The 11,150-nt window shown below is 38.9% G+C and overlaps 1 protein-coding gene across 4 annotated transcripts in view; it reads left to right on the top strand.

Annotated features, from left to right (window-relative positions):
- RAB6A (RAB6A, member RAS oncogene family) overlaps nucleotides 1-11,150 on the top strand; it is a 49,621-nt gene that overhangs the window by 3,205 nt on the left and 35,266 nt on the right. Inside the window, exons 1-2 of one of the 4 annotated variants that reach the window (XM_014540439.1) lie at nucleotides 5,589-5,593; nucleotides 7,012-7,015. The exons of the other annotated variants lie outside the window; for them this stretch is intronic. The gene's annotated coding sequence lies outside the window, so the exon portion shown is untranslated. Of the gene's footprint in view, nucleotides 1-5,588; nucleotides 5,594-7,011; nucleotides 7,016-11,150 lie in introns of those variants that run through there. 4 annotated transcript variants of the gene reach the window in all.

The raw sequence follows: 11,150 nt of genomic DNA on the forward strand, positions 1-11,150 counted from the left end.
CAGCCTGATCACCCCCAACTGCCCTCCCCTCCTGGCCTGATTGCCCCTAACCACCTCTGCCCCGCCACCATGGCTTTGTCCGGAAGGATGTCTGGAAGGTCTCCTGGTCTAATTAGCATATTACCCTTTTATTAGTATAGATTTTTTTATGTGTTTATTTTTGTCTATTTCCCACAGCAGAATACAAGCAAGCCCACATCCATGAAGATTAAAAACTTTTTTTTTTTTTTTTTTTGGTTCATTGATCCCCAGTGCCAGGCTCATAGTACGTACTTGAAATATTTGGTGAATGAATGGTTAAATATAAAAGTAACCAAAGCTGTAACCTATATTAATCTTTGCTATGGAGAGACCTAAATTTTTTCCTTCTATAATTAATGGTTTAACAATAACATTTTATATTTACATTATTTGATTGTATTCAGGGTTACTGCAGATGCTTAGCTGGGGCAGGGAACCCAGTAATTTATTGTCCTCACCATTTCACTAAAAAAAAAAAAAAAAAAAAGTGGCCAAGATTTCACACTTTTTTTTGAGTTGAGCAAAATTTAGACTGATTTTTCATCTTATCAAAAATTTAAGGTCTTACTATTTCAGTACACGAAGCCTCAGATTAAATAAATGACATCAATCTTGGTAGTCTTCCTATAAGCTCTTATGGTTTCTTTATATTTCAGTAGTGTACATGGTTTAATGAAGGAATGTTGAAATACATGATTTGAATCTGAAGTTTCTTCAAGGAATCCCTTTTTTACTACCTGTCGCTATTGTCTTGAAATGCAGAGGTACTTTTAGGAATGTCATTTTCATTTACTGTAGAAGATATTACTACAGCCATAACCGGTTTGGCTCAGTGGATAGAGCGTCGGCCTGCGGACTGAAAGGTCCCGGGTTCGATTCCGGTCAAGGGCATGTACCTTGGTTGCGGGCACATCTCCAGTAGGGAGTGTGCAGGAGGCAGCTGATCAATGTTTCTCTCTCATCGATGTTTCTAACTCTCTATCTCTCTCCCTTCCTCTCTGTAAAAAAGTCAATAAAATATATTAAAAAAAAAAGATATTGGGGGTTAATGGGGGGGAATGAGGACACATTTGTCATTCCTTAACTAATAAAGAATTTAAAGATTAAAAAAAAGGAAGAAGATATTACTACAAACAAATATTATAGGTTACAAATTAGGAAATGTGAGATCAGGAAAAAGCACATACCTCGCCTATTACTGCTTATTTTTCATGGTATTTAAAAAATTTTTTTAACATTTCTTTTTAAAATAATTCTTTAAACATTTTTTAATTTTTTTAAAAAAATTGATTTTAGAGAGAGGAAGGGAGAGAGAGAGAGAGAGAGAGACATTGATGTGAGAGAGAAACATTGACTGGTTGCCTCTTGTAAGTACCCTGACTGAGAATGGGCAACCTAGGTATGTATGCTGTCTGGGAATCAAGTCTGCAACCTTTCAGTGTATGGGATGATGCTCCAACCAACTGAGCCACACTGGCCAGTGCTACATCAGTTCTTTTGACTTAAAAAAATTATTTTACTATGACAGACTAGGCGTACTGAACAATTTAGATTGGCTAGATTAGTGAACTTAAACTTTTTTAAAGATGGGTTATGCACTTACAAATTACTGAAGCCTCTAAAGAGCTCTGCTTATGTGATTGATTTGTTATTTATTGACCTGAGAGAAAGAGAGAGACATTGATTTGTTGTTCCACTTATTCATGCATTCATTGGTTGATTCTTGTATGTGCCCTGACCAGGAATCAAATCTGAGACCCTTTGATGTTCGGGCCGATGCTCTAAGTCTAACCACTTAACAGCACCACCCAGGGTTCAATTTTTTTAAAATTTAAAAATAAAGATAATAGGGTCTATCATATAAACTTACTGTAAAGATTAAATTATTTAACAAGTGTATTTAAAAGAGTGCCTGGCACATAAGAAGAGCTCAGTAAATATTTTAACTTAACAAATGTTAACTAAAAACTGCTATAGCCAGTTGCTCAGTGGTTAGAGAATCATCCCGAAGGGTCTCAGGTTCGATTTCCAGTCAAGGGGCATATACCTCTGTTGTAGGCGCGATTCCCGCCCTGGTCGGGGCACATGCAGGAGGCAACCAGTCAATGTGTCTCTCTTACACATGATGTTTCTCTCCCCTTCTCACCCCTTCCTCCACTCTCTCTCTACAAAAAAAAAAAAAAAAATCAATGGAAAAAATATCCTTGAGTGAGGATAAAACAACAACACTGAAAAAACCCTGTTGTTCTGTCATTGGTTTGGTAGAACCTTCTCTTAAGAAATTTCATTGGGGAAGAAAGATATACTTCCTAATGTAATATAGTGAGATGAGTGCAACTACTTTGAAAAGTAGAGTTAAAAGGCTCAGAGAAATGATAATGGATGGAGCATGGAGTTTCAGAGAAGGCACATTATAAATATGACTAATAGTTTAAGCATCTTTAGTTGAAATTCTTTAATTAAAGCATTCTGGCGTTGGAGGAAACTTTGAGAAGTCATCTAATCCATTTCTCATATGGCTTTAATCTGGACCACTTTTCCCCCCCTCCAACTTTGTTATTAATAAGTAATATAACCACATTTTTCTCAACCCACCCCCTTTCTCCTTTAGTAATTATGTATGTTTTCTTGTGTATATTCTGGGATTTCTTTATGTAGACACAAGCAAATATGAATATAATTTCTTGTTCTCCCTTACATAAGATATATCAGACTTGATTCTTCCACTTAACAATATACTCTAAAGGTCTTTTCATATTAGTACATAGAGAGCTTTCCCATTCTGTTTTTTTGTTTTTAAATAAAATTTTTGTTTTAGATTTTCAGAAAAAGTGCAAAGATAATAGTTTCCATATACTCTACACCCAGTTTCTTCCATAATTAACACCTCCCATGTACATTTTTTACAACGAATGAATCAATATTGATATATCATTATTAACCTAATTCTATATTTTATTTAGATGTTTTTAGTTTATCTAATGTCCTTTTTCTGTTTCAGGATCCCATCCAGGATACTACATTTGATTTAGTTGTTAGGTCTCCTTAGGGCAGGCTGTTCTTTGGTGGGACAGTTAAATTGGATCACTCTTAAGTTACTTCGTCCTGTTAGATATCACCAGGAAGACACATTTTGTAGTTTGTTTGTAATATATTTTTATTGATTTCAGAAAGGAAGGGAGAGGGAGAGAGAGATAGAAACATCAATAATGAAAAAGAATCATTGATTGGCTGCCTCCTGCATGGCCCACACTGGGGATCGAACCTGCAACCTCCTGGTTCATAGGTCGATGCTCAACCACTGGGACATACCAGCTGGTCCACATTTTGTAATTTTTAATATCAAACATCCCTGTTTTGAAATTCTCAAATCTATCCCCATGCTTTGTTAAAGCTTTTCTTTTTGGGAAGACAATGTATTGTGAGAAAGACAGCTCCAGAGATAATCAGGCTCTGCTTCTAATCCTGACCCCAACGTTTACAGTGTGATCTTGGACAGTTTACTTAATCTTTTTAAACTCTTTTCATTTCTGATATGGTAATACTAACTTTGTGGTGTTGTTTTCCCCATCCTCTAAATATAGATATCATTCATTTTGGTTATATTGGTATTTAATCTTTACATTATTAATAGGTAAATGATATTCACAGCTGAGTCATGTAGTATACAGTTTACTTGTACTCTCTTGCATGTCTTTTTGTATTCTGTTGTGTCACTATTTAACTTGCTTTTTTCCTTTGTTTAATTTACATGTACATCATTTATTTATTCCCAAACTCTTTACCAACAGTGTAAATCACCTTTCAGAATGCATCAGATTTTCCCTCAGTTTGATCTCCTTAGGACATCTCTCCCAGAACTTTCTGACCTTTTCTAATTTATACTAGTTACCCTCTTATGATTGGTAGATTTTCTTCTCTTTTTTATTGGATGTGTTGGATGGATTCCTTGTTTCTCAAATTACATTTTTTTCTTCTTTGTTTACTCCCTCATTACATTGAACATATCCTGCAGTAGGTAGTTAAGGGAAGATGAGAGGACGTTTTTGAGATCTTGTGTATCTGAAAATGTATCTGTACAAGCCTTAACACTGGAAGTCCTTGGTGGAGTTTAGAATTAATGTATTGCCTTGAAGATTTTAGTGTTGCCATTATGACTCTTTGTCTTTTGATCTTTCATAATGATATGTCTATTTTCTTTCTTTTTTTAAATACACATATATTTTTATTGATTTCAGAGAGGGAAGGAGAGGGAGAGAGAGATAGAAACGTCAGTGATGAAAGAGAATCATTGATCTGCTGCCTCCTGTATGCCCCTCACCAGGGACCTAGCTCACAACCTGAGCATATGCCCACAACCCGAGCATATGCCCTAACCAGGAATGGAATTGTGGTTTATAGGTTGATGTTCAACCACTGAGCCAGACCGGCCAAGATCTATTTTCATTTTATGTACAGAATAATAGGTATTAGTCCTTTCATACTGGAAACTAATGTTCTTAAGTTTCAGGAAATTTTCTTAACTAGAATGATATCCTCTTTATTTTCAGTTCTCTGAAATTCTTCTTAGGCCTCCTGAATTGATGCTCTGATTTTATCTTGCCTGTTTTTTCATTTCTTTATGTTTCTAATTTAATTCTCAAAAGATTTTCTTAACTTTTTCATTCTATCAAGTTGTATTTCTGCTATCATTTTTAAAAAATGTTTTTATTGACTTTAGAGAAAGAGAGGAAGGGAGAAGGATAGAGAGATAGAAACATCGTTGAGATACAGACATTGACTGGCTGCCTCCTGCAAGCCCTAATGGGGATTGAGTCTGTAACCCAGGCATGTACCCTGACCAGGAATCCAACCGGGAACCTCTTGGTTCATGGGTTGATGTTCAACCACTGAGTCACACCGGCCTGGCAATTTCTGCTATCTTAATTTCAAAGGGTTCTTTATTTTTTTAAGTTTTTATTTATTGATTTGAGAGAGAGAGAAGGAAACAAAAAGAAAACGAGAGAGAGAAACATCGATTTGTTGTTCCACTTATTTGTGCACTCATTGGTTGATTCTTTTTAAAAAAATATATATTTTATTGATTTTTTACAGAGAGGAAGGGAGAGGGATAGAGAGTTAGAAACATCGATGAGAGAGAACCACCGATCAGCTGCCTCCTGCACGCCCCCTACTGGGAATGTGCCCGCAACCAAGGTACATGCCCTTGACTGGAATCGAACCTGGGACCCTCCAGTCCTCAGGCCGACGCTCTATCCACTGAGCCAAACCAGTCAGGGCGGTTGATTCTTGTGTATGCCCTGACTAGGGATGGAATCCGAAACCTTGACATATTGGGACAACACTCTAACGAATTGAGCTACCTGGTTATCCTGTCCTGCTGTTGTGAGATTGCATAAAACCTTGCCCAGATACCCCATATAGACTTCATTAAGGTGTTACATGCTATACAAAACATGTTTTTGCTTTTTAAAGCTTCCACTCTAAGAATCATAGAATTTTATAGGTCATATATCCATTTCAGCGGATATAGCTGTTAAAACTTCAGCTATAATTTCTATTCTTGCTCATAGTTTAGCAAGGAGCAATAAAGTAGATATAAATCTTTTACATTGCTTTCTCTGTACCTTCCAGCCTCTATTCTTGGACCTCCCCTTCAGTCCATTCTCTACATTGATATCAGAGTGGACTTTATAAAAATGTAAATCAGAGTAACTTTCTTGAAACAAAAACAGTGTGTTCCCAGCTGGTTTGCTCAGTGGTTAGGGTGTTGGCCTTCAGACTGAAGCATCTTGGGTTTGATTCCAGTCAAGGGCGAGTACCTCAGTTGCAGACTCTCACATTGATGTTTCTTTCTCCCCACTCCCTTCCATTCTCTAAAAACCAGTGGAAAAAATATCCTCAGGTGAGGATTAACAACAAAAAAACACAGTGTGAATGTACTTAATGCCACTGAATTGCACACTTAAAAGTTGTTGAAATGGTAAATTTTATGATATATGTAGTTAAAAATTTTTTTGAACTAAAATAAAACAACCCCACCTTTGTAAATTTTAAAAATGAGTCTTAGAATAAGTCTAAAATCTTTCCAAAGGATCTACATGGACCATACTACATTATAGGGCTCCTTTCCATCTTCCCATTCTTATCTTGAACACATCTCCTACCATCTCTCTCTTTTTCAGCCATACTGCCCCCCCCCCCCATTTTTGTAGCTCTTCACTAATCTCCACCTTGTTACATACTCCCTTTGCCTGGTTAACTCCAGCTTATCCCACACTTGATCTTAGTCAAAGGCGATCTCTCCAGCTCATCCTTTAGAGTTCAGCTTGAACTTACTTCTTCAAAGAAGCCTTTGCTGACTTCCTCAGAGTGGTTTAGATTCCCAGAATTCTTTATACTCTCAGTACTGTGTACTTCTTCTTGCTGCCTTTAATACAGTTGTAATTATTTGTCTATTAAAATTTCTGTTTTCCACTTGGTCTGTAAGTTCCACAAAGGTAATGTTCATGAATTTCTTTTTTTTTTTTTTGGTAATCCTCATCTGAGGATATTTTTCCATTGATTTTTAGCGAGAGTGGAAGAGAGAGGGAAAGTCAGAGAGAAACATCGATGCGAGAGAAACACACCGATCGGTTGCCTCCTGCACAAGCCCTGACCAGGGCCTGGGCTGGGGAGGAGCCTGCAACCAAGGCACGTGCCCCCGACCAGAATCGAACCCAGGACCCCTCAGTCCACAGGCCGATGCTCTATCCACTGAGCCAAACCAGCTAGGGCATATGTTCATAAATTTCTTATTCGTTGCTGTATTTTAACCACATTGCACAGTGCTTGCAGCTCACTAAATATTTTTGAATAACTAAATGGTTTATGATTTTTACCCCACTTAGTTTCAGAAAGGACTTGATGTTGCTCACAATAATAAATACATATAAAAGAAACTATTTAAAGGAAAAACAGAATAAAACAAAACTAAAAACCTAGGAGGAGAGAGGTTTGATATACTAAATATCTGGTCTGACTGGTTCAAGTTGAGGAAAATAATGACTCAGTAAAGGTCATTGGATTTGTCAAAAACTAATAATTTTTATTTTTTAAAATTGATTTTAGAGAGAGGAAGGGAAAGATGCAATGAGAGAGAGAGAGAGAGAGACATCAATGTGATAAACATCTCTCAGTTGTCTCCCACACATGCCCCGACTGGGGATCAAACCTGAAAACTAGGTATGTGCTCTGACTGGGAATCAAGCCCACCATCCTTTGGTGTACGGGACGATACTTCAACCAACTGAGCCATACCGGCTTGAGCGAGAACTAATCAATAATTTTTAAATGGTTTCAGTAGAGTTTTGGAGAGTCAAGAAAAATTCAGAAGTAAGGCAATATGTATAAATGATATATACTTGAAAAGTGAATTTGTGATTGAACCAAATATGTTTCTGGGTTCTTAAAATATTTTAACCTATTATGGGAAATTTTAAACATAACAGGAAATACAGAGAATAGTATCATGAACTCCCATAAACTGTTACTCAGCTTCAATAATTATCAACTTAGTATGGGTTTCATCTATAGCACATATACCCTCCGCCCTCCCACACACTAAAGTGGGTTGAAGCAATCCCATATACATATCATTGCAAATATTTTGGTATGACTGCTAAAAGATGAGGACCTATTGGTATATTGTTGACATTCATGAATATAGTTACCCACAGAGGCCTTTATTTTTGGAATAGTTTCTTTGATATGTTTTTGAGATGTAATATTTCAGGATCTCTAGATCATTGCTATCCAATTGAACTTTCTGTAGTGGTGGAACTATTCTATATTTGTGCTGTTTAAAATGATGATGATTAGGGTGACTGAGGAACTGATTTCTAAATTTTATTTCATTTTAATTTCAGTAGCCTCATGTGGCTAGTTAACTAACCCTTTATCTGTACTTAACCATTCTCTTAAAACTGAAGGCTATCCCTTCAGAAATTTATGCATAAGCACCTAAAATTATTTATATAATCAAGGTGAGTTAAGTTAATTATAATAGAGAAATAGAGAATGTGATGCCTCATACATTTAGACAGATTTTAGGCCACCTCTGGACTAAAGATATTTGATGTGTAGTATTTAAGGCTGCACAAAATCCAGTCAGAGTTTTTGGATCTCTGTCCTTGATGTCTATCATAATGCCTTTCATATAGGTGACCATAAAATATTGACTGTACAGTCATTAGGAATCTGGATAAATAGTCTTTCTTCTTTAGGAAGGTGACAGAAGTATCATCATACATTAAATAAATAGGAAAAAAACAGATGACTACTGAAGTTACTACTTATTTGTAAACTTTTATGTTTGTTTATTGTTATTTAATATGGAATATTTCTTTCCTTTGGCCTGTGAAATTATTATAGTTAATGTGATATGGGGAAAAGTCCTGGAGCAGGAGTTAGGAAAACTGAACTATAGTCTTTGGTCTACCACCTTATAAATTATGTACCCTTAAAGAGTTCACTTTTTAACCTCTCTGTGTCTCGGTTTCCTCATATGTAATATGAGAAGAATCTTCCCCCTTCCCCATATAGTATGGCCTGTATAGATGGTCCTCTGTAAGTTCCACCAAGGGATTTACTGTCAGAACCCTCTCATATAGTCCTCTCATATTTAATCTCACAAAACTTCCAGAAATTGAAAGTGGTTCCTCATTACAAAAAGACTGAGTACATTTAGTTTTAAATAAAACATTCCTTTGTATTCTCAGAATTCTTCAGTTGAACTTTCCCCTCCAAAATATTGTACATTTGTTTTCAAAATCTCTGATACTGTAATAATTGTAGTTTTTTTATGTAAAATAATCTAAATAGTTATTTCATCCTCAATCTGATTGATATTCTAAATATTGTGGTGATTTATTTTATTTTTCAGGATTTTTACATTGGTGCTTTGTTATGGATTGAGTCGTATCCTTCTGAAGTTCATTTTTTTTTTTAATGTTTAATGTTTGTTGTTGTTGTTGTTGTTTTTTTAATATATTGTATTGATTTTTTACAGAGAGGAAGGGAGAGAGATAGAGAGTTAGAAACATCGATCAGCTGCCTCCTGCACACCTCCTACTGGGGATGTGCCCGCAACCAAGGTACATGCCCTTGTCCGGAATCGAACCTGGGACCCTTCAGTCTGCAGGCCGATGCTCTATCTACTGAGCCAAACCGGCTACGGCTGAAGTTCATATTTTGAAGTTTAACCTTTAGTATCAGATGCAATTGGTTAAGATGAGGTCATTCTAAGGTAGGGTGGGACCCTATACCAGTATGACTGGTGTCCTTATAAAAAGGGGAAATTTAGACAGATGTAAATAGAGAGAATGCCATATGAAGATTAAGGCAAAGATGAGGGTAATGTTTCTATGCACCAAGAAATGCCAAGGATTTGCTGCAAACCACCAGAAGTTGGGGAACAGATTTTCCTCAGAGCCTTCAGAAGGAACTAACTCTGCCAACACCTTGATTTTGGATTTGTAGCTTCCAGAACTGTAAGACAATAAATTTCTATTGTTTATCCATTCAGTTTGTGGTACTTTATTATAGCAGTCCTAGCAAACAAGTACAGTGCTTAATATCCCTTTGCAACCAAATATAAAACTCCATACACTTCTGACAACTTAATGGACAATGTGTATTTCCTGTCCAACTGAATTTTTTGAATAGTCAGATTACCAAATTGTGTGAGTAAATCCATGTTTTGTGGCTTCCTGACAGTATATTTGTTTGCATACATAATAATAATATCAACTGACATTTGATTGTTTACTATGTATCAGGCCTAACTAATTTAATCCTTAAAACTGACTCTATGAGGAGGAACCAAGATGGCGGCGTAAGGTACAGACCTGTGCGTGCTGCCTACCACAACAACATTGAGACTACCTATTATAAGACAAACAGCTATCATTCAGAACCATGGGAAAGCTGGCCCAGTGGAAGCTCTACAACTGGAAGGAAAGAAAGAAGAGCATTGAGACTGAGTAGGTTGTGCAGAGGCTCCACGAACGGAGGTACGGAGTTGCGCGCCAGGCGGGCTGCAACTGGATGCGCGGTTTTTTTCAATCGGAAGGGGCTGCAGACTCTCGAGTCCACTGAGCTTGTTTGGGGCGGGATTCTGAGGTCCCAGACCCCTACGGGGAGAGGCAGGACAGCCTTGCAACGGGCCGGAGAGCGAGAGTGGCTGTCTCGCGGAGCTGCCCGCCGGTGCTCGAGGACACGTGGACGTGGATTTGCGGAGAGGTGAAGAGTCAAGGAGACGCCATTGCCCTTGGCCCCGCCCTGGTGATGCACCAAGAACAGAGGTGCGGAGTCACGCGCCAGGCAGGCTGCAACTGCATGCGTGGTTTTTTTCAATCAGAAAGGCATGCAGACTCTCAAATCCACTGAGCTTGTTTGGGGCGGGATCCTGAGGTCCCAGACCCCTACGGGGAGAGGCGGGACGGCCTTGCAACGGGCCGGAGAGCGAGAGTGGCTGTCTGGCGGAGCTGCTCGCTGGCACTCGGGGACGTGAGACGCGGAGTTGCGGAGAGGCCATTGCCCCTTGCTCTGCCCTGGTGATTCCCGGGGACCCCGCCCTACTCAATTTACATCCCCACCCAAGCTGTGCAAGTGGCACAAAGGGAACCACCGGCGCTTTTGCAGCCTGGCCCAGCAGAATGCAGATTTCAACTCCTCGCATACATAAGGGACACACTCAAGAAGCAGAATCAGATTCGGAGGAAGCCGGAGCCGGACCCGGCGGGGCCGGCGACGTGGAACCGCTGTATCAGCAAACACACAGGCAGGTCCACCAGATCCAGTCTCACATGGGACGCTGGGAGACGGCAGACAAGCAATCTGTGCACTTGGTAGAAAACGAAATCCAAGTAAGCATACCAGATATTCAGCCACCAGGAAAGCCTGGAGATTTTGTCCAGCAAGGAGCCACCCAACAAAGGACAGAATGCCAAACTTCATGTTGCTGAGACAGCCCCCGTGAGGCCGAGACGACCCCTGTGAGGCTGGGGCGGCCCCTGTGAGGCTGAGGTGGCCCCTGTGAGGCCGGGACGGCCCCGGTGAGGCTGAGGCGGCCCCGGTGAGGTCGAGAC

The sequence above is a fragment of the Myotis brandtii genome, unplaced genomic scaffold, assembly GCF_000412655.1.
Source record: "Myotis brandtii unplaced genomic scaffold, ASM41265v1 scaffold244, whole genome shotgun sequence".
In the NCBI taxonomy this organism is placed as follows: domain Eukaryota; kingdom Metazoa; phylum Chordata; class Mammalia; order Chiroptera; family Vespertilionidae; genus Myotis; species Myotis brandtii.